Source organism: Mus musculus, chromosome 15, assembly GCF_000001635.26.
Source record: "Mus musculus strain C57BL/6J chromosome 15, GRCm38.p6 C57BL/6J".
Taxonomy (NCBI): Eukaryota; Metazoa; Chordata; class Mammalia; order Rodentia; family Muridae; genus Mus; species Mus musculus.
The window spans coordinates 67,005,303-67,033,270 of NC_000081.6; the positions used below are offsets into that span (position 1 = coordinate 67,005,303).

The 27,968-nt window shown below is 46.0% G+C and overlaps 2 long non-coding RNA genes across 5 annotated transcripts in view; both read left to right on the forward strand.

Annotated features, from left to right (window-relative positions):
• Gm2895 overlaps positions 1-7,401 on the forward strand; it is a 43,056-nt gene extending 35,655 nt beyond the window's left edge. For all 3 annotated transcript variants that reach the window (XR_875396.3, XR_001781650.1, XR_875395.1), the window contains one exon: positions 6,328-7,401. This is a non-coding gene — a long non-coding RNA (predicted gene 2895). The remainder of the gene's footprint in view (positions 1-6,327) is intronic.
• Positions 7,402-15,083: 7,682 nt separating this feature from the next.
• Gm31286 lies at positions 15,084-27,955 on the forward strand. 2 transcript variants are annotated; one of them, XR_384159.2, is made up of 4 exons: positions 15,084-15,381; positions 20,150-20,204; positions 24,809-25,063; positions 26,605-27,955. It is a non-coding gene; the product is annotated as a predicted gene, 31286 (long non-coding RNA). The 2 variants fall into 2 exon arrangements; XR_875399.1 differs by lacking the exon at positions 26,605-27,955 and having other exon boundaries at positions 15,087-15,381; positions 24,809-26,249.
• The last annotated feature ends 13 nt before the right edge of the window (positions 27,956-27,968 follow it).

Below are 27,968 nucleotides of genomic sequence, written 5' to 3' on the forward strand. Positions count from 1 at the left end.
TCATCATGAGAAATGTTTTTAAATCTGGGTCTAGATTTTCGGTTGTGTTGGGGTGCCCAGGACTAGGTGGGGTGGGAGTGCTGCGTTCTGATGATGGTGAGTGGTCTTGATTTCTGTTAGTAGGATTCTTACGTTTGCCTTTCGCCATCTGGTAATCTCTGAAGCTAGCTGTTTTAGTTGTCACTGTTAAGAGCTTGTTCTTCAGGTGACTCTGTTAGCCTCTATAAGCAGACCTGGAGGGTAGCACTCTCCTTAGTTTCAGTGGGCAGAGTATTCTCTGCAGGCAAGCTCTCTTCTTGCAGGGCAGGTACCCAGATATCTGGTGTTCGAACCAGACTCCTGGCAGAAGTTGTGTTCCACTCACTAGAGGTCTTAGGATCTCCTGTGGAATCCTGTGTGGGCCCTTGCGGGTGTCAGGCGACTCCGCTGGCAAGGTAGCCCGGGGCTCGAGTGGAGCGGAAGGGGTTTGTGCCCCAGATCAAGCCCGGGTAGCCTGCTTCCCTATGTACCGCAGTCTCAGGTTCCGCGCGATTGGATTGGGGCAGGCGCTATGTTCCACTCACCAGAGGTCTTAGGATCCCGTGGGGAGTCCCGTGTGGGCCCTTGCGGGTGTTGGGCAAGACTCTGCTGGCAAGGTAGCCCGGGGCTCGAGTCGAGCGGAAGGGACTTGTGCCCCAGATCAGGCCCGGGTAGCCTGCTTCCCTATGTACTGCAGACTCAGGTTCCGCGCGATTGGATTGGGGCAGGCGCTGTGCTCCACTCACCAGAGGTCTTAGGATCCCGTGGGGAGTCCCGTGTGGGTCCTTGTGGGTGTTGGGCAAGACTCTGCTGGCAAGGTAGCCCGGGGCTCGATTTGAGCGGAAGGGCTAAACAGTGTTTCTTAACCTGTGGGTTGTGACCCCTTTGGGGCTTGAATGACCCTGTTACAGTGGTTGCCTAAGACCATGGGTAACATAGATGTTTATATTATGACACATAACAGTAACAAAATTATAGTTATGAAGAGCCAACCAAAATAATTTTATGGTTAGGGGTCACCGCAACATGAGTAACTATATTAAAGGGTTACAGCATTAGGAAGGTTGAAAACCACTGCTCTAAAGGATCTAGGGCTGAAGAAGTTTCTATATTCCTCCATCCTCATTGGTTTTTACTTTCAGAGTAAAAGACACCAGGCTAAGACATGAAAAACATGCTAGAGTCCTCTTCTCATTGACACTGTGTTTCTCTGGACCATTTTCTCTTCTTTTGTCAATGTGAGTGGAGCATGTTTGTAGATCACTACAGGCTATAGAAACACAAGGCAGCAGGGCAGGGAGTGCTGAGACCACACCCACTGGGAAAATAAATCAGGCTGGGCCCAGAAACCAAAACAAATTAGGAAGAGGCTCTGGTCTGCCCACCAGCCCATCCGATGATCCTCACTGTCTGTTTACTGACCCTCAAGTACAAAGCAGACATGGGCAAAGGTAACTAATGAAAGGTAAACTGAGGCCCATCTACCCTCAGAAGCCCTAAGAACTTCGTTAAAGTCAGGTCTACTGAGAAAGGGAATATTCTTTCATGCAGAAGAGACTTTTTTGAAGGCTGCATTTTATGAGTTGACTTATGTGGATGTGGGATTCTACCATGCTGTGGTATCTGAGTGGGTGAATATGGATGAGATTCACACTCGCACCTATGAACCACATAGCTGATAGCCTTTTCAGGGAGGCTGAGCACCCTCCAATCCTCTGAGCAAAGTTGGAGGAAAGAAGGAGCCAGCACGTTCCTTCCTTTCCTCTTCCTTTCCTTCCCCTGAACTGAGCCTTGTGCTATCCATCTCTTGATTGCCCACAGTCTACAACCCACACCTTTGACTCCTCTGACCCCCTCCCTGGCTAGCAAGGATGGATGCCTGCATTTCTCGAATTCCAGGACTGCTGGAGCCATGCCTTGTAATAAATCTTATGAGTATGAATTAGCTATCTCATACCCATACCTGGAAGTTGGTTGTTCCAAGTAAGAAGCTGAATCACACTAGGACTCATCTGCAGGATTATAGGACTCAAGTCTGGCCAGAGAGAGATAGTCTCTCCTGGCTGCCTGCTGATCAAAGTGTAAACTCTTAGCAGCCCCAGCACAGTGTCTGCCTGCACACTACCATGCTTCCTGCTATGATGATAATGGACTGAACATCTGAAACTGTCAGACAGCCCCTGTTTGCCTTGGTCATGGTGTGTCTTCAGAACAATGGAACCCTAACTAAGATTCTGAATGGCCGACTTTCCAGGTACCCTGGCCAGAACCTCGGTGGCCTATGCTGTGTTGTTGAAATTCACCTCAGCATCAGTATTAGTTAGTTGCCCTGTTGCTGTGACAAAATACCTGACAAAAACAACTGAAAAGGAAGGTTTTACTTTTGCTCACACAGTTATAGGGGTACTATCCATCATGGCAGAAACAGGTGGCTCAAAGTTACTGAGGTGACTGCTCACACATTGTCTTAGTGTCCTACCTATTGCTATGAAGAGACACCATGGCCATGACAATCCTTATAAAAGAAAGCATTCAGTTGGGGCTTGTTCACGGTTCTAGAAGTTTAGTTCATTATTATCATGGCCCGAGGTACGGCAGCATGCAGGCAGACATGGGATTGGAGAAGTAGCTGAGAGTTCTACATCCAGATCTGCAGGCAGCAAGAAGAGAAAGACACGGGCCTGGCTTGAGCTTATGAAACTTCAAAGTCCATCCCCAGTGACACTTCCTTCAACAAGGCCACAGTTCCTATTCCTTTCAAGGAGTTCAACTCCCTGGTAACTAAGCATTCAAGTCTGTGAGCCTATGGGAGTTATTCTTATTCAAACACCACAGACATCCATAGGTAGGAAACAAACAAAGGTATTCATACCCAGCTTGTTTTTCCCCTTTCTGTTTGTTCAGTCTGCGATCACAATACACATTAACAGAGAGTCTTTCCATGTGAACCTAACCTAGGGGCTTACACATAGACATACCCAAAAGGTTTTTATTCTTGTTGTTTTTCAACACAGTAATTGTAAATCAAATCAAGTTGAGAGTCAAGATGAACTATCCTGGGATCTAGCAAAGGATGTGAATGTTCTTTGTAGCATCTCAGGACCAAATGTCATGGTGTCCTAGCAACACTGGGAGAAGTTAAGCTCATCAAAGTCCATTACTCTAAGGGTCTTTGTTTATGACGGTGTCTAGAAATGAAGATAGAAGTTTCCAGTTCCTATTATTCCAGACAAGGCATGGCTTCTGTGATGACCTACAACTTAACCTCACAAATCTTTCCCAAGTTAGCTCAGGAGCCTTTGCTCCCTTCTTTTCCCTCATGGGCTTTGTGAGTATCTCATTCCTGCTGAATAGGGGGCAGGGTGAGTAAGAAGTGATCACTGTTATCTTTGAGGGAAGCCAGGCTGCCAACGTGGTCTTCCTCAACCATCCCACATTTTCAGACCAGGTCAGATCTCTGCTCCCTGTCCATGGTTCCTCAATCATGCTCAGTCACTAGTCTCGAGTCCATGTTCAGCCCTGGGGGAGCTCTCAGATCTGCCTCTTGTGGTCTTCCTCCTTTGGCCTTCTCAATTAGACAGTGAGTGCTCCTACTGAAGAGCCAGCCCCATCTTCTTATCTCCCTTATTTCCTTCCTGGAGTATAATTACCACCATACTGTTTCACGAGTCCTGGTAAGTGGAAGAGTCACTGAATGAATTTTAAAAATCCTGGTAAGATAACTGGTGATTAGAATGGACTTTTGTTAATTTGAAATCTTTTAATAAGCTATTTTTATACACGATACCACTTAAGCCTCAAAATCGTAACCCGAATCTCCTTTATAAGTCCCAATTCCACTCTTCAGAGAATGATTCTCATGGAATGGTTCTCCTGTTTTCAGACATTTCCCTTTTAAATGTTTTACACAATTCAAGAAATGCTATACAAATTGCTCAGGGGAAAAAAGGATAAAATGATGAACCAAAAGATTTATGCATGCTGAAGAGAACCAGAATTTAAAACAAGTGATTGCCTAGTTTTAATACTTTCAACAATATAGTGAGTATAGGGAAGAGTTTTATAACACACACACATGTACACACACACATACACACACAGCTGGGTGGTGGTGGTGCACAGCAAATGCAGAAAGGCAGGCAAATCTATGAGTTCGAGGCCATCCTGATCTACAGAGTGAGTTCCAGGACAGTCAGGGCCACACAGAGCAACCCCGTCTCAACAAAAACCAAAATTATATAATACAAGCAAACACAAGGAGAGTGTATAACCAAGCTCCTATTAAGGCCAACAATGATGCGTATTCTGATTACTACCAGGGCCAGCTAGCTTCCATCCATCAGCCACTGTTGCTATCTGTTTCACTTTTGGACGCAGTGGCTCTCTTTTGGATGACAGCAATGGGGAGTCATTGTGAGTTTATCTATATCATGTGGATTATATTTATTTAATGATGAACGTGTTGTGCTTATTGTTTCCAAAGACAATAAAGACACTTCAAAGGCAGGGGCTAGGCCACAGGAGACTACTGCTCGCACGACATCCTTAGCGCATTTGTGGATCAATGAGTAGGCAGGTATTTGGACTGTCACATTTCTTCCCAGATGATTCTAGTTGGTGTCAAGCTGACAATTAGAAATAAGCATCACAACAGCTTGGTCCATTGAGTTCTTGCCCACCATGCACTAAGCTCAGGGTCCCACCGTCAGCTCAGTATAAATGGGGCATTAGCGGTACATGCTTGTAATCCCGGCACTCAGGACGTGAAGGTAAGAGCAACAGAATCAACAATATACAGTGAGTGCAAAGACAGATTGAACTACACACACACTCACACTCACACTCTCTCACACACACAACCTTAGTAGTATGTATCAGACTATTCCACAGCAGCAAATATAGTCTGAACTCTTAGGGTCTTGACACAACAAAAGTTTGCTTCTTATGACATAGGTCAGACAACAATCCAGGATGACTCTCTTCTGGGAAGTTACACCAGTTTCCTCCAATCTCTGCAAATTTTGTTATAATCTCGTCATGTGGCCACCAAGGTCTTGAAAGGAAAGAGATGAGGAAGGAAGGGAGGGAGGGAGAGAGGAAGGGAGGGAGGGAGGGAGGGAGGGAGGGAGGGAGGGAGGGAGGGAGGGAGGGAGAGAGGGAAACAGAGCAGGGAGAGAGAGAAGAGAATTTTCCAGGGCCTTTTACACTCAGGTTGAGAAGTGACATGTAGAACTCCAAGCCATTTGCGCTGGCCAGTGCTCCTGTGACCTCAGTATGACTGTGTTGGAGGTGGGTAGCACTGTTCTGCTGTGTCCGGAAGAGGAAACGGCGTGCTGAGCACAGAGTATTGTGTTTGCTCTATGGAGCTGGACTATAAATCTATAAACACAGAAAGTAAAAACATCATTAGAAAGTGACTTTGTGTGTAAGTCCATTATGAGTAATTTCTTGTTGTTACATATCTTGCAAGTCATTTACTAGTATATCAGCCAAACAATGAAACACATTTTAAAACAAGGGAAAATATCTTTATATGTTCTGTGTCCTTGACAATTTAACACATACCTATTTGGACTGAGGATGGAGCTCAGTTGGTGAAGTGCTTACATAGCATGCATGAGGCCCTGGACTCAAGGTCTAGTCCTTTATCAAGGAGCGTGGTGATGCAGGCTATAGCCCCAGCACCTGGGGGCAGGAGGGGAGAGCATCAGGAGCAAAGCCATCCTTGGCTACACAGTGAGTTCAAGGCAGAGCTGCATAAGACATTGTGTCCAAAAATTGGAAGACAAAGAGAAGGAGGAGGGAAGAGAAGGAGAGGGGAACAGAAAAAGGGAGGGAGGATGCAAGGTAAGTAGGCAGGCAGGGAGGGAGACAGGCAGGCAGGGAGAGAGGGAGGGAAGCAGGAGGAAGGTAGTGAGAGAGGGAGGGAGGCAGGCAGGGAGAACAAGAGCACACCCATTTTGAATTTCATAAGACTCAGTAGTAGAGGACAGAACTGGCCAGCCCCAACTTGTATCAAATGACAACAAGGTAAAGTCAAATCTAAGATTTCTCTGATTCCAACATTCTGCTGCCTGCCCCTACCTTCCTAACCAAATCATCATTTTGTTTACAGGAAATGTGATTGATAGCTTTGGACCTATCTATCCCACCCCATCCATGAAACATCACCCCCTATTCACTACACTCCAAGTTCTCTACCACACTCCCACCTCCCCACCCCACTCCAACCCCTACCCAACTCACACCCACCCCTTCCTTATTTGCTTAAATGGCATTCCTAATGGTAAGAGTTTACTCTTTCCACAGCATGGATGTCAGGACCTGTTGTGGCGAGTAGAACTATGGCAAGCAAGAAACCCACAGTCAACAGTCCTGTCTTTAGCCTCCTTGATGTCACATGGAGTCCTCAGGAGAGGCTAGGCCTGGAGCCATCGGAACAAGCTGCAACAGGAACATGAAGATCTCAACCGAGAGGGCAGATGTGATGCCAAGCTCCACAAGCTGAACCCAAGGGTTGAGACACTGAGCTATGCAGATTAGCCTACCATTACCTCACTGGACACACCATGAGCTTTTCTCCCCTGGCCCCCAGTGCCTGTAGGCAGATCAGTGATGGTTGACTTTGGGGGACTCATTTCTCCAGCTTTGTTAAATCAAGTCAATGCATCTTAATGACCCAAGAACTTGGAGTTGGGCCTGTGCCAATCTCACTGTAGCCCATCCAAGGATCATAAACCTCTGAGAGGAGAGTGAGAGGTGGGTAAGGAAAAGTCTTCCTAGAGAGGGACTGTCTCACTGGTGCTGTCAACAAGCAACCCTCACAAGGTGATGGCTTAGAGAAAGAAATTAGTGACATGAGTAGGCATTGGTGGCAAATGGAGTTTACCCTAGGACCCAAGCTGGTGGAGGGTCCAATTTGTCACCTCTGCCAAAATGGAAGAAGGGGGCACTACGCACTGGTCATGTGTTGATAAAACTTCCATTCAGAAAAAAAAATTAACAAAAAAATTATGTGACACTTTTTTTTGCATACATTGACCCCAGTAACTCAGCTGACCCCAACAAGTGTTCAAATGACAGTAAACTGGAATTTCACCTCGTGTCCCACCAAGGCCTGCAAACATAGTGTAATCAGCATAAGTGAGTTCCCTGGGAAGGGCAATGGCTCCTCAGGTTCTTCTGATGGTCTTTCCCTCTGAGACTGTTAAAGGTGGAATGGGACATTGACTGCCTGCCCCTAATCTCAGGAGGAAGGACTAGCACTTTGGAAACCACTTTTGAGAAGTGTGACCTAGACTGTGCTAACCATATCAAGGGCCTGCTGAATAGGAGAAATTAACATGGGTCCTTGGTCATTAGACCTACCTCAGAGGTTAAAGGAAAGGGATTAGACACTCTCAAGTCATTGGAACACTCATGTTCTCAGAGCTTGTGGCTTCTTTTTGTCATTCAACATATGTTGGTAGATGTTGGTCTAGATTCTCAATGAACCAGTTGGCCAATTCTGTGGCCACCCATTCTTTTCATTATTTTATAACAGTGCAGGAGTGGTCTTGCTGTACAAGGTAAGCTAAATGGTATGGAGTTGGACTCAATAATACAGTTGTCATGGGTGACTTGCCTTCTCCATCCAAATCCATATGGCCTAACCCTTGTGGCCTTGGAACAAAACTACACTGGGAGACAGGTCTTCACCATTAAAATGGTCTCATCCGATCCATGCCAGTTTCATAGTGACTGTTGTCCTAGGGAGAAATGGAGGTCAAGACAAGATGCCTACACAGAAGGCCACAGGGAAAGACCCAGAGGGGACCTTATCTGCACATCAGGGAGGGAGAGCTCAGCCCAGAGGCCCTTGATTTTGGACTTCCGATGTCTATAGTTACGAGAGAATACTTTGCTATTGTCGAAGTCTGTAATACTTTTCTATTGTGGTCCAAACAAAACAATATGGCATTGAGTTAGGTCCCTACGGCTTTGCAAACAACTCTGAGTGTCTGTATAAGCGTGTGTGGAGAGGCCAGAGATCAGCTGATTCGGGTTGTCTGTCTCAGTCATCTTCTACCTTGTTTTGTGAGGCAGGGTCTCTCACTGAACCCGGTGCTCACCCATTTAGCTAAACTCCGCCTACCCACCACAGCACTAAGGTTACAGGCACACATGGCTTCACTTCACCTTTCCATGGATCTGAGATGAGAACTTATCTCCTCATTCTAGTATGGCAAGCACTTTACCATCCTGCTGAATCTGAGCAGAACAAAAGTTTGTGTGTGGGGGATGTCCTGTGCACTGTGTGAAGTGTCCTCCATGCCAGGGCCCAGCTTGCATAACCTCTCTCACCTTTCTGTTGCCCTGCAAGGTCATCTGCTGCATTGACCATGCTCATACATTTAAAGACCTGATCGATATCTAGGGCATGGCTTAGAAACTGGGGCATAGACCATTATTGATCGGTAGAGAAGAGACAGGCAAGGTCATGGGGAGTTCATTTATCCATTCACCCAGATATTCATTCAGTCAAGAAACTGGTTCTGAGTCGGTGATTATTGACCTGGAGATTGGAAGATACATGAGTCTTGGGCCCTATGTTAAAGCACTCACCATCACACACGTAAAGAGTGGGTGCTGGCTACCCACCCTATGTATGCTTTCCAGTGTGGCCCATGACTTGGAAGAAAAAAAGCCAGAACCTTACTCGCCCATCCAGGGAGAGAAGGGATCAGACAGAGGGATGCACAGGGGGGTGTCTGTTAGCAATGCTGGTGTTTGTTCTTGTATTCTTTCCCCAGCAGGGTCTCACTATATAGCTCCAGCTAACTTGGAATTTGCAGCTCTCCTGCCTCAGCCGTCTGAGTGCTGAGATTACTGATAAAGTGTCACTAAGCTAGGACTAGGGATGCTGATCTTTCCTTGGTCTCTTGTTTGTGACAAAGAGGGACAGGTAACAGCAACTTTATCTCCCAAGGTTGCCAGAGCCTCTGCTGAGTCCACTTTTACCAATGGGGAGTCATGCAGACCAAAGTGAGGCAATACTCTTTAACAAGGAAATGGTACCGTGATGGCAGTGTGGCTCAGTACACTTTGCCGGCGTGTGTGAAGTCCTGAATTTGAAACCTAGCACCTGGGTAGGGGTTAAGTGTGAGAGGCAAACCCAACACCCACATCGGAGCCAAGCCACATCATCAGGCTTCATTACTATTGTCAGAGAAGATCCAGACTGTCCAGGGAGGACATGGCAGTATATGGATGTGGGAGGGGAACCTGGAACTGACTGAGACCTGGAGCCTTCCAAAGTGGTTTCACTGGGCCATTCTTAGTTCCCAATGAGATTAAGGAACTTGTGATGGTGTGGGGGGGAATTGGGAACAAACTATTCTTCCTTGTGAGGCTGGCCTGATGCACCCTGGGAATTCTTACAGCCAAGGCCATCTGGCCATTGGTAATAGAGGTAGGAGGTGGGAGCCAGGGTCTATGTACCTATCTATGTTCTATTTTTCTCTTCTAGTTAAATACAAACCAAATAACAAAAGTGCTGCTGAGGCTTTCTGGACACGTGGTACCAGCAGCTGGGTGGGTGTGCTGAGCTCTGGTGAAACTCCTCAGTAGATGGGGCCACAACAGGGGAATGTTTAACCAGGGAGGGAACAGGGAGGTCTGTACTTCCCAGAGCCCAAGTCCCAACAGTGACCTTGGGCATTCCAGAAAATGCTGAGCAGGGTTTCTGCTGCTCTGAGCCTCCTCCACTGTCCAACACAGGCCTGGGCTTCAGTCAAATCCTTTTCTCTTTCTTCCTGCAGCAAGGGTCACCACGAGATGATGCAGAGACCTTACAAATCCAGGACAGAAGTATTTATAGGTAGGGTCACTTTTTTAGAGATGGAGTCACTGAGCAGAGATGGAGGTCCATACTTAGCAAGACTGTGTCACCTTAGTCAAGGAGGTGTAGAAAGCTAGATCCTGGCTCCTGGTCACAGTCCCCTCTTACCTGCCCACCAGCCCTGCTGCTGTCCCACCAACAGGAGTGACCTTCACAGAGGACCTGTGGGAATATGGAGTTGGTTCAGGATGAGATTCCCATTTGAAGATGGTATTATCCACTCTGTCCTCATCAGAAGGCAAGAAAGGTCCTGTCTCTTGTCTCCTTGTAATCGGGATAACCCCATCAGAATGCCCTGCCACCATGTCTTCATGTCAGGAGTTCCTGTAACTTCCTCTGCAATCCCAGGCACAAGCAAGGATATGGAAGTCATCTCTTGATGCAGCACATACCCTGTCTCCAGATTCATCTTTCTGAGATAATTATTTGAGGGGAAGTGCAGGAGAGAGTTTAGCCTGCGCAAAGGCCCTGAGGCAGGAGTGTTCCCCATCATGATGAGGAAAATGAAGGTGGCTGCAATGACTCCAGTGGAGATCACAGTGAGTGACATGGCAGGGCATTCATTGGTCAGTATGGCTGCTGTGAGTAAGTCTGGTAGTCGTTCCCCGGGATACCATCTAAGTGTGCACTTGAGACCACAACTACACTCTTTTATTCTGTGCTTATGTCTTAGTGTTGCAAAGAGAAACTATGACCATAGCAACTCTTATAAAGGCAAGTATTTAACTGGGGCTTGCTTACAGTTGCAGAGGCTTAGTCCATTGTCTGTGTGGCAGAAGTATAGTGGCAGGCAAGCAGATGTGGCACAGCCAAGAGTTATACATGTAGGTCTACAGGCAACAGGAAAAGAAAGATGTTGGGTTGGGCTTGGACATTTGAAACCCCAAGCCTACCCTCAGTGACACACATTCTCCAAGAAGGCAACACCTACTCCAGCAAGGCAAAACCTCCTAATCCAAATCACACCACTACCTAATGACCAAGCATTCAAACATATGAGCACATGGGAGCCATTCCTATTCCAACCACCGCATGTCTATGGTAAAATGCAATCAATCAATCAACTGGACACAATAGGGGACTGACAACAAGAAATAATCGAATAGAACAATTGAGACAATATATCACATAATACAGTGGCCGGTTTCACTACATTTGCACTTTGTAGTGGCCATTGTTAACACAGCAAAGGTACCTGACACACAATCACTGTCAGGACTCAGCACTCCACCTGATAACAGAGATGACCACTAAGTGATGGGGGCTGCTGTATACACTTAGTGACTAATGCCTGTGGACCGAGTCAGAGGCAACTAGTGGGGGTTAGAGCATTCAGTAAATGATTAATGGCATCTGTGTATGGAGTGTGGATGTACTAGACAGAACTGATTATATACCCCAGGTGGGAAAGGTCAGTGAGCATGTACAAGATTTCATCATGCTATACAGAACAGGGCAGCATTGGAAACTTATCAATTCTTTGCTTCCAGAATCTTCTATTTAATGTCTTTAAAACACAGTGATTGTGAGTAATCAAAGCTACAGAAAGCAAAACTGTGGGGGAGGGATCACTGTGCCATAGACATGGTCCTTAAGCAAGAGAACTGTACCTTCTCTTAAAGAGCAGGCAGAGCTGGTTTCTTCTGAGACCTCCAGCCATGGCTCACCAGTGGCTCTTCTGTTCCTGTGTCCTCCTCTGTACCCATCAGTATTTTGGTCTTCTCTTGTTAAGATATCATTCAGAATGGACTCGGGCCACTCTCAATTTCCTCTGATTGACTTTTAAAGACCCTCTCTCCAAAGGCAATCATATTCTGAGGTGGAATTAGGGTTTGAGCACATAAATCTTGGGGATACAGCTCTGCCCATACAGGCAGGTCCTAGCAGAGTGACTTGATACATTACTCTAAATTGAACTGAGGCCAACAGAGGAGAGGCTCAGAGGGACAGCATACTATTTCCAAAAGATTCTTTTGGCTGATGTTGTGATAAGTGTCCAAGGAAGTCTTTCTGAACTAAAGGAAAGGCCCCAAGAGTGGATGGACCTCGAGGAGATCCTGATGAGGAAACATGGTGTAGTATTCTTGACTGGAAAATGGCTGGTGTTTGGCATTTTGAAAATAGAAATGGCAGTCTAGGCTGATGGAATGACTAGACACAGAATGTGGGAGAAAAAAATGGCCAAGGTCACACAGTCTCAGCTCAGTTCCCCTACTTAGTGTCTTTTGGAACCTTGCTTCCTGTCCTTGGGAAGAATAAGGAGATATCGTTGCCTGCTGCCAATGGACCCAGAAGTAACAGATCTTTAGGGTGTTCATGGTATTGGCACACCAAGTAAATCTCCTCTAGTCTGAGGATGATAGGTTCAGCCCCGTGGGATGTCTCCTGGGCTTTGGAATCTATGCCATACCCATGAGCTTATCAGATTGCAGGATGCAGCTGCCCCTAAACTGTATCTTCTTGTATGCTTCAATGTCATCTCTTTGGGTCATGTGTGGCATTCCACACCTGGTCCTTCAAGTATGGAACGTGTCCCAAGCACTGTGATAAGATAGCATACAGTTAGAGACTGCAATTCTGGCTTTGGCTGTGTGATCCTGGCCCATCCCTTTACCTCTGATGATAACATGGGGATGGTCATGACCGACCCATGGGCTGCTGTGAACAGAAGATAAGCCTCTATAATGGTTAACTAGGGGCAGAACATTTTATCAGCCATTAGCCATTATCTAAATTCTACATGTGACCAAAGTGAAAGGTACTAACCCTTTCCTCGCTCCCCATCCCCAAGGCCTCTCACAGGCTGGAAGACAGTGCATTTCTGCAGATCACAGGGGTTGGTTTGCTGCACAGCAGCTGCCTCCAGCAGAAGCCTTCAGAACCAGCTTGACTCACTTTAGGTACTCTCTGTACTATAGTTCACGGTCATCTTCTCTATATGGAACACATTCTGTCACATGATGGGGTCCTGAGGAGTCACATCCTTTCTCGAAACTGTAGGCCAAGTCAGAGGCTTCCATCAATCAACCTCACTGCCAGGTCACAGGCTGTCATCAACCTCTAGAACTCTCATCAACTTCCCATTGATGCCCAGTCACTTCCTCTGTCCCATCATCACGGCCACCCAGGACAGCAGGCTCAGGTTGATGTAGACTCCAGCTATTAAATAAGATCAAACCCCAGAGTTACAAATCACTCTGAGTTTGTCTGTTCCACCCCAGTGATATGCAAACAGCTCCCTCCCACCCCCATCCAGAACAGCTGCCCAGGCTGAGCACCAGGTGCTGTCACAGGGAGACAGAGAAAGAGCCGGCATGGGAATTCGCTCCCTCTGCTTCCTGCCGCTGTGATGGAAGCTACTTTGCCTGCCACACTGTCCTGCCACGAAGGCTGAGCCCTCTGAAACTTTGAGCCAAATTAATATGTCCCTTTGAAGGTGTTTACTTCACCAGTGTCAAGAAAATAAATATTACACGGCTTCAGGACCAGGTGTGGAATGCCACACATGACCCAAAGAGATGACCCATGAACATGCATGTGTTCCTTTCTCTACTTTGTGCCCCACCCCATAAACGCCATAAATTAACACACACACACACTTGCACCCGCTAGTACACACACACACACAGTGTGCACGTGTACATACACCAATATGTTTTCAGTAAAAGCCCTCACTTGGCAGGGAGAAGTTAGTCTCTCTGTCTACACTGAATCGGGGGCAGAGGGTACTGGGACAGAGCGTGTGTCTGCTCTGGGCTTGGATCAGCAGCTCTGCAGCTGAGCCTGTCTTCTGGCTTCAGAGGCTGTGGATCTGAATTCATGTCCTCATGCTCCCTCTGCATCGCTTAGGCAACCGAGCCATCTCCCCAGTCTCTGCATCTCTGGCTAGTTTGTTGGTTGGAGTGCTGGGATGGAGTAGAGGTTTCCTGGCATATAAGCGGAGATGAAACCCCTTTTAGTGGCAATGCAAATCAGTCTGTAACAGTGATTGCAGCCCTCTAATCCTCCGTGGTTGCCTGTTCCTAGAGAGACAGTCACTCACTGTCACTAGGGCTGGGGGTCTCTCGCTTTGACCAGTCTTAGAGCAGCTGCCAGTATGCCCCACCACATGGCAGCCCAGGCAGTCAGCTGCCCTGGGTCAAATCTGGAATGTGTTGTTCTGCTGTGTAATTAACGGTCTTCGCTTTTAGGGCCTGACTTGGGACTGGGTGCCAAGAGCATTCCTGAAGGGTCAGAGGGAATGTGTTTACTGCCGGCAGGAAGTTCCTGCCAGGAGTGCATGGTTTGTGCTCTCATGCTCAGCTGCTCAGCGAGCCTCCCTGGGAAGAGCTGTGTGCCAGGCCTGGAGACCCACAGAGGGGGGTGGGGGTGGCATGAGCTGTAAGAGTACAACTGTGGGAAAGTCAGTGACATCAAGGAGTCTGGAGCATGGGGGATGGGAACAGGTGACACAGAGGGTGGCTCCGCAACCCTGAGCACCAATATCTGTCCCCTTTATGCTGGAGAGTGAGCCATTTTTAAAAACAAAAATAGCTCATTCTTTCTTCCTTTCAAAACTACAAAGTGCTGTGAAATGTATGTGTTCAATGACATGAGGTACTCGGAAATCACCCACTTGATCTGTGAACTTTTATTTTTCTAGCATTTCCTCCCAGATTTCAGAATAACAGCACTCATGAAAGTTTATAGTACTGGGGCTGCACCTGGGCCTCATACTCACAGTGCCCATTGTACACAACAAGGGTCTAGTCACTCAAAAAGTGGTCACTCCAAACAGGAAGGAGGGGGCGAATCTGGATTCACAATGGGACACCTAGATTCTTTTCTGAGCACTTGCTTAGCCCAACAGCAGAGAGTTCAATAACTCACCACCTTCATCCCAAGCCAAAATTTGCTGAGTCCACCCACTGCTGCTGTCAACAGGACTGTGTATACAGAGTGTGGTAACCTTGCCTGTATCCCAACCTTAGGGAGGGGGAGGCAAGAGAATTCAGAGATCAAGGCTAGTCTTGAGTACTTGAAACTTTGTTTCAACACAGCCAGTCAACCAAACAAACACAAGAAGAAGAAATTGTGGGTGGACATGTCTGCCGACTTCCCATAGTTGAGAGTCAGCTGAGAAGAGAGCCTCATTTGAGGAATTACTTAGATCAAGTTAGTTCGTAGCTTGTGTGAGGGAGGGTTTTTTTGATTGTTAGTTGTGGTGGGATGATGTTTCAATCTCAGGGTGGGTGGCGCCATTTCATGGGCTGGGACCTGGACGGTATTGATGAAATTTAGCTGAATACAAAAAAGCCAGCAAACAGAGATGCCTTTATCATGTCTCTGCCCTTGACTGTGGGTGCCTGTGACTAGCAGCTTGAGTTCCTGCCTTACCTTGCCTGAAATGGTGGCAAGAGCTGCATTTGGGAATCAAAGAGGGCAGAGCTGGTATCCTGGCTTCCACTCTCCATTCCAGTGACTCACAGCATTCCTATACCCAGGTACAGGGCTTTGTTCATGTCTGCCACTTGTAGCATGGATGGGGTGGGGGTAGGGGTGAGGGGGGGTGTCCCAGGGGATGCTGTTCCTATGGCAGCAGTGATGCTGCATCAGGAGCATCTGGAGACTGGAGGAAGAAAGGTTGTGAAGAAGTCCTCACAAAAGAACATGCATGGTCTGTCCCCTAAGCTACAATGGCTCCACCATTGAGGGGTAGAGTCTACCACCATCTCTGATCACTGCCCAGCCCCATGCCCTAGGACCCAGGACCCTCAGCGTGGCTTCCTTCAGTGCTTAGTTCAGTCATTCCTACAGGTGCTTTGATCCAACCTGAGTTTTAACTGCCTTAGTTGCTGAGTCTGGCATGGCCATGTAAGGGACAGTATGACATGGTTTCCTGCCCCTGGAATAGAGTCAGCAGGGTGTGGGCCTCCAGGAGTGTTGATGGCTGCTGTGGACGTAAGGGTTGTTTGTATAATACTGTACATATTTTCAGGTTCCTGCGAGGACTGTCCTCCTTGCAACATTAATGTCTCCATGATAATTAGAAATAGCGTAAGCCCAGGAGTTGAGGGTGTGTCTATGTCTTTAGCAAAATAATAAACGCTGGGAAACTTCAGGACAGTCCTTAAGGCTCTGGAAAAGAACTCTAAAATTGTGAGTTTGAAAATATATAATTTCTCAACTATGCAAAAATATAAGGATGCAATGCGGATTGTATGAGGAGCTTCAGAGATCGTAAGGAACAGAGGCAGCTACACTATGAGCCAGCTTGTCAGAAAGATACAAAGACAGGCAGATACAGATTCAGGCAGATTTCCCAGTTCAAGGCTAAGCAGGCACAGAGGGAATCTAGGTCCAGGAGTGGTTGGAATAGTAATTCCAGGCCAGGGCCCCACCCAGCTATCTTATTGTCTGTGCTTATGCTTGCTCTCTTTTCCTAAGAGTCAAGCGGCTAAGGTCATGGAATGCTGATTCCTCTTTTCCTAAGAGTCAAGCGGCTAAGGTCATGGAATGCTGATTCCACGGATGGTCAAGAGGGAACCTTAAGTAAATAACTATTGCTATATAAATAAAAAACTGAGCTCTTGGTGAGCTTGATATAAGGTAGCAGAAAGCAATTGCAGTTCCTTCTAAGAATTTTCCCCTAGTGAGGGCAGAGCTACCTGCAAATCTCTGGAGAATGACCACAGCTCTTTTAGAATTTTCTTCTAAGTAACCCCAAGATTTACTTAGAGAGCTGGCATAGCTCTTTTAGCATGTTTTCTAGCAGCTATCCAGAGAAGGCTGTCTGAAGAGTGAACATGGGTCTTTTAGAATTTTTTCTGGCTTTCTGATTTTGATCAGAAAATCCAAGAATTACTTTTAGAATTTTTCTAACGGGATTTCTGACTTGGTAGGTACGAAGTTTCAATAAGTTTTTATAGCAGTTTTTCTGACCAGAGAGCTTTTAGAATTTTTACTATCAGAGAGAACTGTCTCAACCAGAGAGCAGAACTGCTTTGAGCAGAAAGCTAGCTGTCTCAGAGATTTTTTTTTTTAAGAGTAGCAAGAAAAAGCTGTCTATAGTAGAGCAGAACACATAGAACAATCTGGAAAGCCATCTCGAACAGAACATAGGCCGTCAGTTTGTAATCCACGATTTGGTGTTGAGTAGTTTGTTTTTGCTGCTCCCAGAAACCCCTTCCTTCAGAAACCTGGACCTAGCTAAGGCTGGTCCTTGGCATTTATTTGCTTTTATTCTTGTTGGGAAGTGAACATTTTCTGACAGCAGAGTTTGGGATAAACAAGGCACACAGGGTGGAGGCACAGTCAGTGAAAGTATATGGTGGAAAGAGTGTAAGGTTACGTTTCCAGCTCTGCCTCACTGCTCCAGTAACCCAGGAAGGGGGTACTCCACCTCCATGAGCTTATCCTTCTTAGTAGACTTACCATCTATGCAGGCCTACTCTACCCACTTGTCATTAGACATCCATGTGACCCACCCCTGGGTCCTTAGAACTGTATTTTAGTCACTGTTCCTGTTGCTGGAGGAAAAAACAAAACCACAAAAACCCTGACCAACGTAACTTAGGGGAGAAAGGTTTATCTGGCGCTCTGCCCAAGGGTGCAGTCCATCACAATGGGAAGGTCAGAGCAGAAGGACTTCGAGCAGCGCTGTCCCACAGTCAGGAGTCAGAGGTGCTTGCCTCACTTTCTCTTTTTGTGTACAGTTAGTTGCATCCTAACCTAGGATGAGTCTTTTAGTGTGAGTCTTTCTATCCAGAAACCTAATCTAGAAAATCCCTTCACAGGCATATTATTTAGCCATGCGCTAAACAATACCTCATCAGTCTGCTTGGAAGCTGGTCTCCTAGGTAATCTCAGACCCTGTGAAGCTGACACTCAACACTTCTTTGAGCACCCTGAGAATGTGCACAACCAGGTAGCAGCAGGGAGTGATGGGTAAGATCTCTGGAAAGAGCATTCGACAAGGAAATCAAGAAGGCAGAGCCCCACAGGCAACCCAGCCCACATTCCTTGTCTTTCCCTAGAGGCAGGAGACTCATTGCACAAGGTGGCTTTGTGCCATGAAACTTGGGGCCAATATGCCACTTAATCTTCTGCCCTGTGGTACATTACCTAGTCTAAGCATCCTTCAGATGTTTCAGTCTGGGAGGAGCAAGAAACACTGTACTGGTATAGCTGTCACCTCTAGGCCTGAAAGGCCAATTGTATGCCACCAGTCAGAGCTGTGGGCTTTGGAGACCTACAGAAGCCATGGTAATAAAGTCTGCAAAAGACACAGACCCTTAGCAGACCCAGGTTCTCACTAGTTGCACAGGTTCTTGGGGGTGCTCAAGGAGGTATAAGAGATGGAAGTGGCCTTAGGGAAGGACTCCAGAGATACAACTTTTTGAAATTGCCAGCCATGCTGGACTGGACATTTTAGGGATGCAGTTTCCTGTTACTCCTGTGACTCACCTCTTACCCATGCTTCTGTTAAAAAAAAAAAAAAAAAAAAAAAAGCCATCATCTTTGGCTCTTATAATTAGCTCACCATCCAAGCTCCTGTAGTAATCCTCACCAATGCTCTTGTGAATAGATAATTCACTGTTGCGCCAAGCTGGACTTGGGTAGACTCATTTTGCCAGTCTGTCAGTGCCCTATCTAAAGTGAATATTCAAGTTTCCCATGGAAAAGTCACATAAAAGTCTAGGCTCAGAAGCTAGGCTAGAAGGACAGGTCAAGGGCCAGGTTTGAAGCCATGTTTATTGATAGGTTACTTCTCTGCTGCCAGTGAAATAAGCCAATTCAAACCAGATTGTATTAAAGCTAGGTTTACTGGGAAACTGCTCTTGGGCAGACAAGTTCTCTGGCCCCAAGGACCTAGGCCAGGGAAGTTGCCATGGGGAAAGGGGGAGTGTTAGGGAGGTTGAGAGAAAGAGAGAAGCACACACAGAGAAAGAAAAGGAGAAGAAGAGACACACACACCAGAATTTCTGAGTTATATAGGGAGGATCCTCTGGGGGAAGGGCAGCCTAGCCCCTGGGCTGGAAAGTTCAGGGTTGGGGGCAGAGTATCCCAGGTAGGGACTGAGGAATTCTGGAAGACTCTGGGAGGCCAGATCTGCTTTGGTGTGTCTACTTTGGTGTGTAAAATAAAATATGTGACTCATTCTCTTGTGGGGGGGTGGGGTGGTCTAAAACCAAACATTTGTATTCAGGCTGTGGCCCCAACAACATCCTCTCCTAGGGTCTCAGTGACATTTGACTATGTTCCTCTGGAGAATTTGGAAACTGTGAAAAGGACCTGGCTCAGATCCCCCACTAGATAAATAGTGATAAGAAGTGCACCCTTGAGTTTGCTTGAAGGAGGTTGTGGGACAGTGGTATACCACACACTGACTTTCCAGTCCCGTGATGATCATCACATGAGCCACTCTGACTCCAGGCTCCTGCAAAGGCAAGACCTAACCACTTATGTCCATCTGGCTGCCATGCATCCCACAGACACAATGTTTATATGAATACTCCAAAGTAGGACTGGTCCCATCGTCTGAATCTCCAGGTCCCCTGTGACCACTGTCTGCAGCTGTTGTACTGTGGCTATAGGTTATGTCTGCTGAGTGCTGAGGGATCTCTCTCTCTCTCTCTCTCTCTCTCTCTCTGTGTGTGTGTGTGTGTGTGTGTGTGTGTGAGAGAGAGAGAGAGAGAGAGAGACTCTGACTCTGTCTCTGTCTCTCTGTGAGTGTGTGAGTGTGTGTGTGTGAGTGTGTGTGTGTATGGCATATGTGTAGGAGGGTGGCATCCTGTTCCCCAAGCCTATTCAATGATTTCCACTTAAGATGTGAGTGAAGGTCTCCCCAGCAACAACATGTGAGGTGTCAAATGCTTCTGCTGGCCTCTGCAGTCACCACATACAATGTTCTCATTTCTTAAACTGCCTCTAAGGGAATTCAGTTTGGGGATGGTGCAAAAGAAGGCAGAAGATGCGAATTTCTATAAAACTGACACTTCTTGCCCATATGGGTCCTTCCCTCCACGGGAACTGTTGTGAGGTCCATTATAACTACAGGGTCCTGGCTCTAGACTGGAAGATAAAAGGAAAGCCACCTACTATTTCTGAGGATTAACGTCTTCACTTGGTAAAGATGTATATCCATCTAGATGTCAAGGATTAATAAGATAGGAAAAACAAAAACCCATGCTGGCAATGGAAAATGCTTGATTTAAATTGTTTTTTTCTTCCTCATTGCTAGAGATAATTGTATCCATCTTTTCTTCATAGATGTGCCATTGGAAGGCATGCCTCAGAGCACCTGGCCCTGACACACCTCTCATTGGTTAGTACATCTGTGTTTATGAGTTGAAGAGAAGGGAAGCCCAAGGCAATCTCCTAACCTTCCATGTTTATTGGCATCACCAGCCTAGATAGCAGTGTATAGACAGCGAAATGTCAAAGCTTCTCAGTAAGTGTCACAAGGACCAAGACAGTGTCATAAAACTAGGACCACTAATAGCCAAAGGGAGCATTTCTAGCAAGTTGTCAGGTCCTGCTGAGTTGAGAGCAGGAAAGAAATGTGTAAGGTGGGGTCCAAACTGTCACAGGAGTGTCACTGCATGGCATGGCACATGCTGGGTGATGACACCCACTCCTATCCCACATGGGCTATGGACAACAATGTAGTGTATTTCCTCTGAGAATGCTCATGTGGCCCTGCCAGGTGCTGGCCCTGCGTGGACGCTGAACAGAACTCAGCACTCTGAACTTGACTACATTTTTGCTCTATTGGGTTCATAGTCCCTGGGCACTTTGCAGAGAACACAATGATTGATCTTAGGCTCTCTGGAGTCAGGCACACAAATGGCACGTCTCAATTCTGTTCATGAGCCACAGCTCACGGATCAGCCCCATAGCCTATAGGGCCTGGCTGCAACAAGTCCTGAATGGGAAACCTGTGTCCTTATGTCTCCATATTTGGTTTAATATGAGCCATCAATGGCCAAAGACTGGTGGTACCTTCCAGCTCATCTTTGTAAAAAACTGTTCTTTCTAAAATGTCACTCTCGTCACCTTGTTTTCTCCCTTGTAAATGGGAGAAACATATAGATATAGCTATTTAGAATCCAGGCTCTCAAGTCTAATTTAATCTCAAGTCAGATTCACTCTCAGTGGATAAGGCTTTTAAAAACAATAATGTCGGGATTTGGAGTGATAGCTTAGTGGTTAAGAGTTCATATTACTTTTCCAGAGGACCAAAGTTAATATCCCAGCACTCATGTCAAGTGGCTCCCAACTGTCTATAACCTTAACTCCAAGGGAATGGAAGCCTCTGGCCTCTACAGGAACCTGTACTCACATACATACACCCATACACAGAGATGTAAGTTAAAAATATTTTTTTTTAAATTGTGATACCTGGGCTAGAGAGATGGTTCAGCAGTTTAGAGCACTGGCTGCTCTTAAAGAGGACCAAAGTTCAGTTACCAATACCCACAAGGCAGTTCATCAACTTCTGTAACTCCAGTACCAAGAAATCTGATACTCTTTTCTGCCCTTTGTGGACATCAGACATGTCCATGGTTCGCAGACATACATACAGGCAATGCATCTATACATATAAATTTTTTTGAAATATTGATTATTAGGCTCCTTTTCCTTCCAGAAAACCTAGCTTAAGATATTTGAGATACGTCCCTTTAGAGAAGCTTCTTTGTCAGTAGATGGGGACTAACAGAGACCCACAGTTGGTCAACATGAAGAGAGCAAGAGACTGTAGCATGCTCAACTCTAAATGAATCTTCCTACCCACAATGAGCAGGGATCACCACAACATAAGAGCAGGGTTACAAGAGCCAGGGGGAGTAGATGTCGGGAGTGGCTGTGACTGTATGTGCAAGATCAGTCCGGCCAAAACCCTACCATAGATGGAGAGGGGCTCACCCTTAGCTGAGGAACTATTAGCAATTCATGCCTTCTGGTGATAGAGAGATGGTTTTCTTCAGCTATGTGAGTCCTAATGGGATATCCATAGTCCAGCAGATAGTTCTATAGCCATTTACGTATAGGTAGCACTAAGTGAACTCGGTGGATGAGGAGAGAGAGAGAGAGAGAGAGAGAGAGAGCATGAAGTTGAGAAGGGAGGGAATAGAAGTATAGATTTGATAAAGCTCATTATATACACATAAAAATTTTTCAAAAAGAATTAAAAACATATTCAAGGTGAAATTGTATATTGGTTACTCTTCTGTCACCATAACCAAAGTTGACATAAACAAAGAATTATTTGGGCTCATGGTTTCAGAGGGTTTGGTTTATTATGCCAGGAAAGGCATGGAGAGGAAAAGTCATTGGTATTGTGTTAGTGATATGAGAGAGAGAGAGAGAGAGAGAGAGAGAGAGAGAGAGAGAGAGAGAGAGAGAGAGACTAATGCTGCCTCTCAGCTGGATTCCTCTGTTTTTCACGTTTTTAAGTAGTCTGGATTCTCAGCTCATGGGAAGGTGCAGCTCACAATCACCATGGGTCTTTCCTCTGAGTGATCCTCCTGGAAATGGCCTCTCAGACACACTTAGAGGTGTGCCTCATTGCCTTACATTTTTGTTTGTTAGTTTGTTTGTTTCTCGTTTTTGTGATAAAATACCTTGGCAGAAGCAGCTTAAGAGAAAGAGGGTTTGCTTGTCTCTCATTACTCCAGGCTACATCCACTCCACCACTGCTAGGAAGTCAAGGCAGTAGGAACTTGAAGCAGCCTGTCACATAACAGATAGCAACCCATGAGTGTGTACATGCTTAGCTCACTTCCTCCATTCAGTTCTCTGCTCAACTCAGGGTCACCTGCCTAGAAAATAGTGCTATTCACAGAGGCCGGGGTTTCCCACTACAACTAGCTTAATTAAGGCAAGCTCTCAAATATATGCTTATAGGCTAACCCAATATAGCCTGTCCATCACTGAGACTCTCTTCCAGTTGATTCTAGGTTGTACTAAGGAAACAGTTCAAACTAATTCCACACTCACCAATCTCCTAGGTGGTTCTAAATTTAGTCAATTTGATAATGAAGATTAGTCATCCAAGTTTGAGAGCAAAGCCCTGGGAGATGCTGGTGGTCCCCAGGCCAGGTGAGAGAGGCAGGAAAATGGGCAGGGAGAAGGATGTGCAGCCACCAGTATCCCTTGTGTTTTAAACTCATTTTTTCAGGTGAAAGATTCTGGCACCAGAATCTGTTAGCTAGGGAAATACAGATGGTGTCTCAGTAGGGTTCCTGTCAGAACCTGTGAAGAGGAGCAAGGCTGCATACTGCACAAACAGCAGCTGATTATAATTCCTGTGTTATATTCTTACATCCCTCTTGCCTTGTTTAGGCTCTTGTCTAGTACCTGGAAGAGCTCCGTGGAATTCTTTGAATATCAGATGCATCACTTGAATCTTTGTCTCCACAGAAAACTGGACACAGTTACTTCTGTCATTGTCTTTTTATACAGGAACACAGGTCATATTGAGTCAAGGTTCCATCTGACTTAGTGTGATGTTATCTTAAACAATTATATTTGAAAACATGATATCTCTAGTTATACTCTAAGGTACTGAAGGTTAGAACTTCCATCATATCTTTATATTGGGATATAACTTAATTCTCACCAGATAGCCAAGGCATTATGCCTTGTGTGCACTAACTGATGCCTGTGATCATGCTGTGTCCTCAAACAAGGACAAGGTCTGCAGTTGCTGAAGGGGCTCAGAAAGGATAACTGTCTAGAACAGTGCTCCTGGCAACAACAACAAAAAGATTATATGCCCTATATTGAAGGTAAGTCAGACAGACAGCATGCGATAGAACCCACCACACGAGTTAACTAGAAGTTGGCTCTCTTGGTTTGCTTGCTTTTAGTTTACACTGTGGACTAAAATTTGGGTCAAGTACATTCTGTGTTTTATTCTTCTGAGGCATGACATTATGTTCCTGGCCCCAAAGCTTGCTTATGCCTGGCTCATCTTGGGACTTACATTGGATATGAAAGATGAAGGATGCAGCCAAGGTTGCTGCTGACAACCCTTTTGTGATCAAAAAGGAACAAGGCTCAGGTTGAAGCCAACACAAGGAAAGATAGGACAGAGATGGAAAACAGTAAACCTTTTTGACATTGATACAGGTGCTAGACCAAGAATTTTCAAGTCCTTAATTCCCAAATTTTCATTCCTTTTAACTAATGAATTCCCTCTGTCATTTGGTTCAGATATATGTAGGCATTTTCTCTTGCAACTAAACCATTGTAACTGGCTTGGTAAATTATAACCGCATCCATAATAAAGCAGGTAGCAAATCAAATTTAGTGTCCTTAGACTCAGACCACCCCCCATGCCACCAGCATATCTACCCCTCTATGTTGAAACTAGATGAAACCAAGGTAGGATGGGCCCAGAGGTAGTCTTAAGTGGACACAGCAGCCCATAAGCATCCATGAATAGCATAAATGGAGGCCTCCTAAGTCATAGTCTCTGAGCTTTGATGAGGATTGTGTCTGTAGGTTTCTGACACTTTGACAAAATACTTAGGTCAATTAATTTAAAAGAATGCCAGTCTGTAGTCACCCGACCTTTGTGAATTTGGGTCAGTGATGATGGCATAGGATACATAGTAGCAGTTGTTGACAGTTACATCATGGTAACAGAGGGGGGGGAGAGAGAGAGAGAGAGAGAGAGAGAGAGAGAGAGAGAGAGAGAGAGACTATGATCCCATTCTTCATCCTAAGAGACCCATTTCCTTTCACTAGGCCCCACCTTCTAAAGTCCTAATGGCACCAAGAGCCGGAGACCAGGCCTTTCATGTAGCCTTTGGGGAATATGCAGGAGCCCATCTAGAGCCAAGGCAGAAAGTGTAGGATAGATTGTTCTTTGCTCATGTATGTCACGCTTTGTAATCTTTCTCCCTCTTTTCTTCTTTACAGTTACTGTCATCAGCTGCCTTTTTGCACGATGTCCAAAATGCTAGAACCTTCTGATTTAGATACAAGTGCCTGGAACCAGCCTAGGTTCACTGAGCCCTGCAAGAGTGCGGTGAAAAGCACACCATTATGTAATTGTCTCACACCTGATGTCATAGGTTCAGGCACCATTATAAAGGAGATGAGATGAAGTTCTCTCTTCCCCCACAGCATCATTGTCTCCTCTGTATTCTGGTCATTTTGCTGAACAATAGCTAGGTAATTTTAGTGTCCATATTCTCCTCCCACATAAAGATATCTTTTCTGTAATAATGCCAAGCTTTGTATGTAAGTCTTTACTGAGGATAACCCCCATCACTATGGATCACCTGTTCAATTTTAAAACTCTTAGACAAAGGGAAAGATGGCTATCAATAAAGTCAGCTTTGTACGCATGAGGCCACTCCACCCTCCAAAAAAAAGCTGGCTCTAGAGTCAGAGAGAGTGTTCAGAGGTAAAGGGGCTTGCTTCAAACCCTGAGAAACTGAGTTCACATTCGGGATCCGCACTGTGGAAGGAGAGAACTTGTTCTTGCTATCTGTTCAATGAGTTACACAGACAGGCTATTATGACATGGGCACCGCCTCCTGCACAAATAAATCTTAGACAAATAGCCTGGGGCTGAGAATTCTGTTACAGTTCTGTGGAAGCGTAAGATAAAGTGAATCTAAGCTGGCCATCTGAATAGTTGTATGGTTTGGGGCACCACCTCAGCCTCTCTGGGCCACTGCTCTTACTGAGGAATTGAGAAAGCAACCACGTTTAGGCCACCGAATAGCCTGCCAGTGATATCCAAGTAGAAATCCCTGATGCTGTACAAAGGGTTCTGTGCAGATGTGATCAAGCTTTAAACCTTGGGTCCTAGGTGAACCAGGAGCCCCTGATGGTAACTCTGAGTATCTTCCTAAGTCAGGAAGAGATTTGGTGCAGATGAGAAATCACAAGGGTAGGGAAGATATTTCAGTGAATAAAAGCACATGTTGTGCAAACCTGATAACTTGAGCTAAATTTAAAAAAAAAAAAAAAAGAGGAAGATGTTCTCTGGTCTCCAAAACCATAACATGGCACATGCCCGCAGTCTTTCTCACACATATCATCATATACACATGCATATCTGCCATATACACAAACAGAAAAGAAGAATGAGGGGTGGTGGTGAGGAAAAGCAAGGAAGGAAGGTAGTGTGACCACAGAGGCTGACACAGTGATGTGGCTTGTCACATCAAATGCCATCTTATATGTAAGAGGCAGTGGGTGTATTCTGCCCTGTGGATGGCTTGATCTTAGCTCAATGAGATTGATTTTCAGACTTCTGGCTTCCAGGACATGAGAGAGAGAAGTTCTAGTGTGGACAGACTGCTTCTAGGTTGCTGTAATGGTGCATATGTACTGGAACCTAACATGATAATAATCAACATTCTTGGGGAGGTGCTCCCTCCAAAGAAACTTTTACAATGCTTGATGGAAATTCAGATTCTGGGGTCCAAGCCAACACCCCCCCACCCCCCCACACACACAGTTAGAGTCACCAGCAGAGGTCCTAGGTAGCTACATGTGATGTGATCTCTAACTTTGGCTGTAGCATCAAGGTACTCCCCTTTGGGCCTAACTCACAGCAATGGGGAGGCTGGAGGAGAATGAAAAGGAAACTGTCCAATGAAGATGGTTGCTGAGGCCTAATGTCCAGGCATAGGCAACTTCTCTCGCTAAAACAGCATGCCTACATGTAAATCCTCAGACCACCCTGCTCTCTCTCATAGGACAAGGAGGACGGCCTGCACATTTGCCTGAATGGATCATCTTTTATGAGTGTGTGCCCACATAAGCATGTGGGGACAATAGCTGGCTCCCTTGGTACCCAAGTACTCATATGGCACAGGGCCATTACACAGAGCAGATGCCACTGCAGAGCTTGCTTACATGCATATGGATAATAATGCAAAGAGGACAGATTTCCCTATACAATGCTGCAGTCACTGGATGCTCCAGCAGGACAGACTTATGGAGCATCAGTTATGAGCCAGGCTCTAGCTCGGGTACTCAAAGCAGCAATGAAGTAGAATAAATCTTCATCCTTGTGGAGTCCGCCACATTTTAAGTTGCAACCAGGCTATGTGGTGAGTGAACAAGGAAGTAACGTGCTTGCTCACTGGACACCAGCATGACGGAGAACGAAGAGAGCAAGGGAGGAGACTGTGTGCGTCACATTAAAGGGATGCTTCGGGTACTTCCCACCACCCCCAGTGCAACTGTTCAGAGCAGCATTGGTTTGTTACGTTACAACCTCATAGGCCCAGGGTGAGCTCGGCTGGGTGGGCGTTCCTGCTCTCTGTGAACTTGCTGGGGTTGGACTGTACCAGACTTTTCATAGGGTGGTTGCCACAGATGGGAAGGAAGCTCCCAAAGGCAGGTATGGACCCTGCTCAGTCTTATTATGCATCCTTCTTTCCTGGTAAAAGGAGTCTGGAGGCAGCTCTGATGTGAGGGGCAATGGATTCGTTCCATTTTCTGTTGCTGTCATAAGACGTTATGAGCAAAAGCAATGTAAAAAGAGAGCTTATTTTGGCTTCCAGTTCTAGAGGGAGATGTGTTCATGAGGGTGGAGAGGACTCCGAGCAACAAGAGGCAGAGGTGGCAGCAGCAACTCTAGGCTGAGAGTTCACATCTTCAGTTCCAAATAGGAAACTGAGAGAATAAACTGGGAATGATATAAGGCTTTTCATCTCAAAGCCCACTTCCAGGTGCATGCTATCTCCAGACTGTACCACCTAAACACCCCCCCAAAGAGCACCCCTAACTGGGGACTAAGTGTTCAAATGTCTGAAGCTATATTGGCTGCATTTCTCATTTAAACAGCCATAAAGAGGAAAAGGCACTTTCTTCCAGCTGTGAGAATCACATGGGTGCAACATCCTAAAGCATCCTTGGAGGTTTTAGACCACAAGAGCAGTGGGATTTAACTGGCAAACTCCCAGAAAGAAGTGCTGAAGGGGTCTGGGTGTGGGGTAGAAGCACATCAGATAAACAAGGTGTGAATGGTTTGTAATATTCTTGGACCAGGGAGTGGCACCTTCTGGAGGTGTGGCCTTGATGGAATAGGTGTGACCTGGTTGGAATAGGTGTG